The sequence below is a fragment of the Halyomorpha halys genome, unplaced genomic scaffold (genome assembly GCF_000696795.3).
Source record: "Halyomorpha halys isolate HHAL.00 unplaced genomic scaffold, Hhal_1.1 Scaffold531.1, whole genome shotgun sequence".
Classification (NCBI taxonomy): domain Eukaryota; kingdom Metazoa; phylum Arthropoda; class Insecta; order Hemiptera; family Pentatomidae; genus Halyomorpha; species Halyomorpha halys.
The window spans coordinates 358,947-370,460 of record NW_027111171.1 but is presented as its reverse complement, the minus strand read 5'-3'; positions in this window follow the sequence as shown (position 1 = coordinate 370,460).

The following is an 11,514-nucleotide window of genomic DNA, read 5'->3' as shown; positions in this document are numbered from 1 at the left end:
TAAAATATACACTAACAAAAGAATAGACAAGATGAACATAATCATACTATCTGTATGAAAAATAAAATAACATAATGATAAAATAATATATACAATATTTACACAATCGACCTGAGGATCCCTGAGCCCACTCTATCCCCCACGTGTGAGGGGTAGAGCAGAGCTCAAGAGATCCCAGCGCATCTCTCTCGCCGCATCACTGGTAATGAGCCAGTGGAGGCTGAGCAAGTGCGCTAAATGAATGGATACTAGCACAATTAAAAAAAACAAAAAAAAAACGAGTCTATAAATTTGGAGGCAATAAAATTAAAGATATTCTTATATTTATGCCAAATTAATAAAAAAAAAAAAAAAAAAAGCTAATTCTTTAGATAAGCGAAGGTAAAGAAAAATAGGAAAAGAAAAAATACTTATTTAAAATATATTTTTTCTTTTATCCCTTCCCTCATATCCCTTATAAAACGTATTTTTTATCGTATTTAATCATATTAGAAAAAACAGTATTATTATTTTTTATTTTTGCACTTTCATTTAATAATCCCTTTCCGATAGCTAAATTGACAATTAAAGGTTTTCTGCAAAAAAGAAGTAGCTCCATCCTGGAATAATTCTTTCCTTTTTTTGTCAGAAAATTGTAACTGCAATCATTCACTCTCAGGTTTTTCAAGAGATATACAACAATTATTGTCATTATAATTATATGCTATTATCACAATTATAATATACACAACATTACAATTACAGCGTATGCAATATTTCACTAAAATTTTTAAATAAATAAGGATTTTCATTGAGAATTTTTTGAACTAGATGTAAAATTTATTTTGTAGTAAAACCCACTAAAATAAAACTTATGTGAAATGATCAGGATGTCTATATGTATATTTTTAACCGAAAATACAACCCTAACACGTTGAAACACTTGGAGAAATTGATCAAAATAGAATTTTTCATCTAACTTCGAATTTTCATACGATTTTTACAGTTGTTGAAGATTTAAAAAATAGTGGCCACTTCCTTTTTGCAGCAAATCTCTCAAATGGAAAATAAAATATTCTTGATAATCATCCGAAATTAAAAAAAAAAATTGTTTTCCAATTTTATTCTTCAGGGAATTTAAAAAAATGGGGGATCATGGTATATGGCTGCTCTGAGTTTCGCGATTTTTTTTTTTTTTCCTACAAGAAAAACAATGTTCTGAGTTAACTAACGAAAGGAGTCGGATCAAACTAAAAGTATCATTTCTGCTGTCGAGAAACGGTCAGAGAAGATCTGGAGAAAGGCAGACGCGTCTCCTCTGCCATTGGGGAGTGTTCTCCCACAGAACATCCTCCGAAGGATTTATATACCGGAATAACAGTATGAGGTATTGGCAGCTGGAGAGGGGGCATGGGCTGTGCTAATGGATGGGTTCATCTTCCCGGCCAACATCTCTATGGCAATTGTTCTTATTTATTGAAATTTATTATATGTTTAATTGCATAGATACAATAAAAATTAGTTGAAAGCGAAACTCAGTATCGCAACAAAATGTAAGTCTACACTTAATCCTAGTATTGATACAAAATTAAATATTTGTTGTACCACAATTTTCCTACTATAATTCTGGCGTTAAATTTTTAACTTTTAATACTTGAGTAGTGGATCATCGTGTCATCTATTATACAAAATTTAAATGATATTACTATTTATTTATTTAACACCAGATCGGCCTGGTGGCCCTTACATAGTTAATGTAAGAGGTACATTTTTTTTATATTAACAAGTGATTATGAGGGAGAGGGATACAAAAGGCAACCCGAACTATATACAATGTTATAAATAATATAAAATAATTCTAATTAAAAAATAAATCTTAATAAAAGATAAAAGTCAACTTAATAACAAAAAAAATGACATTTATGGATTTAACAAAATAAATAATTGACTTCTAATGGGGAAAAAAAAAGAAATTAAGATAAAATAAAATTTTTGAGTGACAATAACAGAACTGATAAATATAGAATTTATAACAGGATGTCCTGCAGCAGCCTGGGCTTCAGTCTTCGGGTTGTGGTTGGGTTTCCCAAATTGTAGGTCACTGCTCCTTTAACTGTAGGTAACTGGGAGTGGAACTTCATGAACCTTTTTTTGATGTAATCCTCTACTGTCTCTATTTGCAATTCCCCTTGCAATTGGGCTGTTGCTTACAAACCAAGGAGCATCCACTGCAAATTATGATAAATATATTTTTTTAGTAGGTTTTGAAATGTACCAAACGAAAAAAAAAAGTTAATTTTAATGTCAAAGAGCCTACATAGATGTGTTTAATGCTCAATTGACAATCAACTTTCATTTCGAAGTTTAGTTTTGCGAACTTCGAAATAAAAGTTGGGGTCGGGCTTAATTACGGTAGATGAAGTTCATTTTGGTAGTGAAGTCTACTTAATAATTTCATGCAGTTCTCCAACGCTCCTAACTCTGGAATTTTCAATGGGAAATGATATTTTTAAAGAGAGATTCTTGTAGGAAATTTAATTTTAAAATGATATTGGCGATTTATCTGAAAGCTTAACTTATCAAAAAATATTTGTCATGGTTTTTGACAATGCAAAGTTTCTTTTGGTTACTAACATCTACCAGTTCTTCCCTATCCCACTTATTAATGAAAATTTTAATAACAAGAGACATAATGAAGGATTTTAGAGAAAATAATTTTTAAAACAATTTTATACCACTAATTTTTTCCGATTATTGCTTTCAGAAAGCCGATTTAATGGCTTGAATTATCAAAAATCACAAACAATTGTTTCACGATTTTTGACGATTTACTTGCAAATGGTAAGGAAAGTCTAATGAATGTAAAGTATAAATTCCCGTAATAATTCGATATCAAAATTGAGATTTCATCATGAAAGTTATTTGAGTATACTCCGCTGACCGAGTGTTCAAATTATGATGAGAGATTTTTACTAAAATCTGAATTCTTAAATGATTTTGTTCTTTACGTTTGTTCGATTTCCAGAACCATTTGCAAGCAAATCGTGTGGTTTTTGATGATTCAAACCTTTAAATCGGCTTTCAGAAAGCAACAAATCGGAAAAAATCAGTGATATAAAATCGTTTTAAAAATAATTTTCTATGAAATGCTTCATTATGTCTCATTCTATTGAAAGTTTCATTAATACATGCGCTCGGAAAAAGTGGAAGAGGTTAGTTACCAAAAAGAAATTTCATTCACTGTAGCTAAAAAGCACCAAGTTTTATATCGAAATTCTTAAAAAATCTTGGTATCAAGACTCGGTAGTCTTGAACATTCCTGAGATACAAAAATAAAAAATAAAAAGTATATTTTGAAGAAATGAACAATTCTTCATGCACTTTTTCTAATGTCAATACTCACTTTTCTTTAAACGGTTTATTTTTACGTAACATTTTGTGATATTTATATATACCAAAAAAAAAAAAAAAATTGGGACGATTTTTGTGACATAATGTGAAAAAAGCAGAATGAGTAATTTTTAAACGAGAGGACAGAATACAAGAAGGGATACATTTTTTAAAAATATTTTCTAGGGCCTAAAACAAGTAAATTCAAGTGAGCTATCAGAAATGTGTTCCCATTTTTATACAAACTAAACTCGCTAATTATAACTGCCTCCCTCCTTGTTGTACATAACCTCTAGAAGTAATGAATGAGCCGATGCCAATCGTAGTTTCACTCACCGCAAACCCTTTGCGGCTACTACAGCCATCAGCCATCAGCCAGGGAATGTTATTGATTGAGATTAATGGCCAGCCTCACTCACGTCCATTCATTAGTTCTACTGACAGCCTCAATGTCCTGTCACCTCAATAATCGATATGTTAACAATATGCGAAAATATGTATATAAGTATAATTCTAATCATACATAAGTATCACAAATAAAACAAAAACATTCCTTCTTGTTCAACAGAGAATTGAAAAAATGTAGCAGCTTAATTTCCACCATTTCCTTGGTTCCATCTAAAAACTGTGGAAAAATGGTGCGAGAATAGAAAAAAATTGAAACCCCTAAAAGGCACACATTCAGCTCAAATTTTCATCCAACTAAATTTAGAAGGGCTGTGGAGTGAAAAACCCTCAATAACCTTTGAAAAATTGACGATGTTGGGAGAAAGAAGATGAAAAATCCCCAAAAGGCACTTCTCTAACACCAACTTTATTCAGATATAAATTTTCACAAACCTCAGAAACCACGAATAATTATTCGGTGATAAAGAAATTCATCCCCGCTTTTAGAGTTTTGTTGTAATTAAAAAAGAACCCCTGTCCAATATATCGAATTTCCGCGCATATTATCTGAAGAAGATCCAAAAGTGGTAGAAGAGGAAAATATACATATCAAATAAATGAAAGTTTTGTTTAAAATATTTGTATATGATAAACAGGAAAAATACATATAAATATATCGGACATCCCCGAGTCCTGTTCGGATATAAATCAGAGCCCACGCCCAACCCAAGTACTGGGCCCGGAATGAAATCTAGAATAGGAGTCCCTCAGTCTTAAGGGAGGAAGGGTAACATAGTGCAACAATTTTTGCATTTCTTGAATATATTACTTTTCAAACAAATGCGATAAATTCACTATTTAAATAATATAATGAAAGACATCTTACAAGCTATAAATAATAAAATTATTTTACTTGAAAATATAATGTACGCGTCAGTGTAATTTTATCTACATGATGAAAACTTAACCGCTTCCAAATTTAATTAAAAAAATCTTTAGATTAATCGTTCATTAGTTTATTTTAGGTGGAGGCAGGTATGTGAATTAGGTTAAGATAATGATACTTCACCTCAACTTTATTATTGCTTTCACAACGTTTCGGGCTAACAAGTCATCCTCACCACACAACAAACCTACCTGAGGATGGCGTGTTAGGCAGAAACGTTCTTGAAAGCAATAATAAACTGGTGGTAAAGTATTGTCAGTCCATATACATAATTATTTTTTGACTTTTCGTTTGATTCAAAATTTTCATATTTACAATAAGTTAAACCTGATTTATTTTCTGTAACAATATATGTATAAAATAGAATTAAAGAAATGATCAGCGATCAATTTCTTTCATTTTCATGGGAGTATTAAGTAAGTACTATTGCCAAAAATACAAATGACATTGATAAGAACATTAAAAAGGTTACAACAAAAGAATGTATGGGACGTATAAAAAATATTAAAATTGTATGTTGAAAATTGTTAAAGTTATAACGACAGAATATAGTTTCTTCTTAACTTATTTCAACAGGATTTGTCATAGTTTTGAAAAAATTAAATACTCTCGTTACCAAAATAATTATTTTAAAACAATTTACAACTAAAATTTGTTTAATTATTGGAAGAAGATAGTTGACCGTATGAAGTAGATTGTAGGAAGACAGTCCAAATAGAGAAACTACCGATTGGCAGCGCTCTAATGATGTTTTACATTAGCAGGTCTCGTGGCCATCTTATTTTCAGGCGCCTCGGAGGATTGTGAGGAATGGAAGAGGATGCAAGGTTAGAAACTAGGGGGTTTGAGTGGTTAGGGAGGTTATAATGGAAGGAGTGATTTTTCAAAAATAATTAAGATATTGTTAATTTCTCGTTACGATTCTTTTCATTCTTTTTTTTTCATTAATCATAATCATCTTAGAAAATATTGCATTAGAATCTCAGTGGTTTTCTTTTATTTGTTAAAAAATAAATAATTACAACATTGCTTGCCCAAGGTAGGTATCGACTACTAATAGATACTACGCTAAAAGGGAACGAAGAGGATCCTAAAAAAGGATAATTGGTGATGATTGCGATAAGAGAGAAAGGCTGATGGGAGATTGTAATCCGCCAACGGTTAGCTTTTAGGCTAAAAGTGATTGTTGCCTTCGTCCGCTCTGATTGTCAATATTCTTGGCAAGATAGTATGTAAGGGCAAACAGATATCCTTAGCGAGAATTTAAAATTTACTCTCTGCAATGCACATGCTGAAGAATTTATTGCTAACAAAAAAAAAAGTATATGCTAAATAATAAAGTGTAACATAGCTGCATGGATGAAAATTCAATACCTTCATATGAGAACAAGAATGCCGAACAGTTAATTACAAAACTCTAATGATACCACTGTGCTTATGTTTATTATTTTTATATAAATAATGTTACCCATAATTGACCTAATTGAATTGTAATCAATAAGGCTTCCTTTATTCCATTTGCAGATTCATAAGCATGATATTATTAGAACAATCCGATATTACTCAAGAAGGAGTCAGGAGTTTATTACATTGTAATGAAGTACTTTTTCTAGAACAACAGTTTGACAAGGAGGTGATTTGTTCAAGATCATGCTCAACTGCTATGTTTTGCTTCTTATTAAGGTTCGATACCGATACTATCAATTGTTGTCTACACACGTTTGTTTACCGACCACCCAATATTTTTGCAAGATATTGGGAAAGTCATTATGTCATTATGATAAATAGATGAGTTGTCTAAAATAATTTACTCGGAAATATTTTAATTTTTAAATTTGTTATGAGCCCCCCAAAACCTATAATAATGTTTAATCAATGTAAGCACTCATTTTTTTCTTGGAGTGATTTTTTAAATTATTGACAACAGCTAGCAATATAAATATTTTCTTTCGAATGCGGTCGACTGTGCAGGTTTCACACATATTTATTAATTACTACTATACTTCTAATAAGATATGACATATTTCAAGGATGTCCGATTGCGTTATTGCGTACAATCTTTTTTTATCGACAAAAAACTCATATTTTTTGCTTACTTTTGAAGCAGCGTTCATTTGAAATGGTTTAAAAACTATTTTATATTAATATGTCACCCCTAATAAAATATTTAAACACTTTTCAGCTACGCCTGACTGCTTCTGTGAGCACAATTTAATTTTTTTAATTGAAAAACTCTTGGTACTTTCTTATTTTGCAATGAAAGTATTACCTGTAGAAAGTACCTTTTAAATGAATCTGAAGAAACCGTTATACCTTGAATATTAGTCATCTAAAACCATCTGAACATAAAATTGGTTTTTATCCGTCATCAATAATTTCACATTACTATTTCGGGATATATGAAAATAGTTGTGACGGAGAAGTGAGTAAATTTTTGGATATTAATATGCATAATTTTATTGATTTGAATGAAGTTAACCAATTTAACGTCACAACTTTATCTTTCTTGCATCGTTTTAACCAGAAGATTCGGTTAATCTCCATCGTACCTATTATTATTATGTAATTGATATATCATTATATATGTAATTTATAGTATCTTAATATTATTTGTATATACATCCTATTGGTCTTTATAATTAATGAGTTAATTAGAAAATATGAGGAAAAAAACTTGTCAATCTTATATTTATTCAGATCAGGAGTTTATTCATTCTTATCAGGAATTCGTCTTTACCAAGTTCTGCAGCTTTTAACACCTGTTGCCGCATATTGGTGGGAAACAGCCGTTTTTATGCAAAAACCTAAATATTGTTAAAATCTTGTGTAATTCTCATAAATTGTTTTCAATTTTGACAATATTTTCAGGTGTAAAAATATAAATCTTAATTTTTCCATAATTAAAATATTTTGTTCCTATAAATAAAATGTTATTCTGCTTCATAGTAGTTAATTTGATTACTGTTCTCACCTTCCAAAGAGGCCCCTGATGTCATACGTCAATGAAACTTACAAAAAAGTTGCTCCAATATGAATAATTTTATGATATGATCAATAAAATATTCTCATCGTCATAAAGGTCAATAAAGCTCTTTTTTTAGGTCTATAAAAAATGTGTAAAAAGTGTACTTACTAAGAAACTATTAAGAATTGAATAATTTTGACTTAATTTGGAACAATGAGACTTGATTTTTTTATAATATTATTAAGTGGTTAGGAACCCCTGTTTTACAGGCGATACTTCCTTGTACTTGACTTTACTGAAGTACATCAATGCCTACATACAAGTTGAAACCCAATCTAATATCTCCTATCTGGTACTTAACCGCTAGAAATTAGTAGTCATCCTATTCCATACTAGGCATACCAGCAAAAGATATGTGGACGTCTGTGAATAAAGGTTAACACAATTTACGAAGTACATTGGATATCATTACATGTTACTTCCAGAGGATCGGGCATATTCGGTCATTGTAAGATCATTTTAAAATCAATCATTGCTACCAAATACTAACAAATTTCTTTATTTGACAATCAATCGTTATAATCGTGATTGCTATATACATTAATAAAAATAAATTGTTAAGGCTCCAAAACAACAGCTATGGAAATCACTATAACCGATGCATCGTTAAATTCGACATCTTTATAAGCAATTTCCAGTACATTTTTTCTTAAAAGTAAAACAAACATTTTTGGGTAGTTTATAAAATATCGATAGTTACGATTCTTGTATTAGTATCTACTAAGTATACTAAGTAAAACCACTAATAATTTTTATTTCGTAATGTGGAAGACTATATTACAGAAGTTAAGAGCTACAAGTCAGCATTGTACATCCAGCATAAATGGAATTGTACCAAAAGCAAACTAATATACGAATAGTGTACACATATATACATATGACATATAATTACTTATATCATACAAATAGCATTATTTTGGACTTATTATTATTATTATGAAATAGTGTCCGGGTGGTTCAACTTTTGTTTTTAACCGATCTGTTGTCATCCTCTCCGCCGCCTGTCCCAACCATTTGATTCGTCCTGCTTTGAAAGAGGTAACGGTACCAGCTCCATCGTACAAATTTAGAATTTATATATATATATATAAGAGAACAGTTCAAAACTGATTTGAAGAATAGGGATAATCTTAGGCACTGATTAAAGATGATGCTAAGATTTTTAACATTTTTTTTTTTAATTATTTATTTAATGTAATTTACAACTGTACAAAATAATACAATAAGTAAATATGTTGTATTATTCAAACAAATTATACTTCAAACATTAATTTAAATTAGAAGATCCCGTGGCCATCTTCTTTTCAGACGCCTCGGAGGATTATCAGGGATTGTTAAGGACGAAAGATTAAGAATTAAAGGGTTAGGATGGTTAAAGAGTTTGGAGTGAAAAGACGCATATCTGTTTTGGGCCATATCTCCAACGAATGGGATGTTAAGGTCTTTGTGAATGAGTTTATTTGTAACGTAATAAGGAGCATCAAGGATTTTATGTAACATAATTTAAAACTGTAAAAACAGACTATTGAGGTGAAGTAATGTTGAGACGGTAAAGGAATTAAGAAATATAACAAACTGTTAATAAATAGACCACTAAGTGTATTGTCCCTAAAACAGAAAACGTCACCGCAGAGTCGGTATAGATTAATTCCAATTTTAAGAGGAATGCGCCTTGAAAATTCTATATATGTCCACCAATGAGCTCTTCTCTGTTATCAGCAATATCCAGGATATCCCCTAGGAAATTCCAAATTAATATAAATAAATTTCAAAATGTGTCCAGACCATAGCCTTATTTGTTGCTATTTGACATGGAAAAGAGCTTCTGACGGCCATAAACTCTTACTAATTACTGATTAAATGAATTATCAATTAGCTCATAAATATAATAAAGTTATGAATTAGGTGTTTTCAAGACTCTTTAGCAAATATATTATTAAAATCACATTATACAACAAATCATACATAATAAAAACACTGAATGAGTGCACCTGTAATTGTATATTTGTAAAATGCCCAAAGACCTTTTCCATTAATTTGTCCGAACAAAACCGAATACAAAGACTATATGTTTTACTATTCACCAAATAGTATCTATTATTATTGATCCAATCTGAATGAATTAGTAACCTTAACAAACATACCTATCTTTTAAAAAAAAATGACAATGACAAAGATAGTATTCTTCGAATCAGACCCTTTATTATGAATAACTAACATATACTCTCCATATAGAGCTTACGCTTGTAATTGTTATTTGTTCATGCAAAAGAGTACATTTATTAACATACAACAAAAAAAAAAAAAAGGAGATTATTTGTATTATTTTCTAATGTAAATAATTATTTTTATTTATTTATTTATTTTTAAATTTTTCATTTTTCTTGTTTTAATATAAAACAGAGATAGAGAGATAAAAATACACTTTCTTGGAATTTTGTGCTGCCTAACTTCATTGGGTTGCCACATGCATACTTTTTTTTTTTTTTAATATCTTTATTGAAATTTACAACTGTATATTATATAATACGTCCAGTAAATTTGATCTTAGTTAAATTGTGACAGGCGTGTAGAGAAACTACCCATTGGTAGCACTCTAATGACATTTTACATTAGCAGGTCTCGTGGCCATCTTCTTTTCAGGCGCCTCGGAGGATTGTCAGGAATGGATGAGGATACAAGATTAGAACTAGGGGGTTTGAGTGGTTGGAGAGTCTATAATGGAAGGAGTGATATCTGGTTTGGGCTAGATCGGTTACATAGGGAACATGCATACTTAATATTAGGAAAGAATTCTTTTTTAAGCCTTTTAATAGTCAGAGCATAAAACAATATAAATAAATATTTATACTACAATTTTTCCAATATTTTAATTTTAAAACTTTCTCTCTTTTTTCTATCAAATATAAAACAGAATTATAGTCAAAAGTATAAATATTGTATAAATATTTTAAATATGGTAAAGAATATACAAATTATTACTATTTTAAGGGCGGCTTACATTTCTTTTGTATTTCATTGTTTATAACTTTAGTTTAGATAATTTTTTTGTATTTTTTGAAATTTTGTTTAAAAATATTTATTTATTGCTATAACAACTGTACATTATAATACATTTAGTAAATCTGAACTAAGTTAAATTGGAGTTTTACAGGCGTGTAGAGAAACTACCCATTGGTACCACTCTAATGACAATTTACATTAGCTGGTCTCGTGGCCATCTTCTTTTCAGGCGCCTCAGAGGATTGTCAGGAATGGAAGAGGATGCATATAATGGAAGGAGTGATTTTTTAAATTTTGTAAATAATTTACCAGCAGGCCGGGTTGTGTCTTACACTATTGGTATAGGAACTATTCCCTGAGAAAAATGAATGAATCCATTAAAGCTTTTTGAATTTATATTCTACTTCTGCATAATTCCGACAAAATCATGTTTTTGGAGATAACAGTATATTCAGTATATTTGAGTCCTAATAGAACTTGTCAGGTTCAATATTTTCCAATATAGTTTTTCAAACACCAATATTTGTTCCAGATAACGAGGAGCAAAAATTTGGGAATATATTCCGGTAAATATCACGAAAATTACTGTTCCTAGGAAAATAAGCATATTAAACTACTTTAAGGTACATATAATGTGATTCAAATTTAGCCCTAATAAAACCCCGTATGTTCAATATTTTTCGAGACAGTTTTTCAAATACCAAAATGTATTTTTCAAATAAGTTGATTATTAATGAATTATCATATTGTTAGGTAAAATATCATTAATCTTAGGTTCGATATT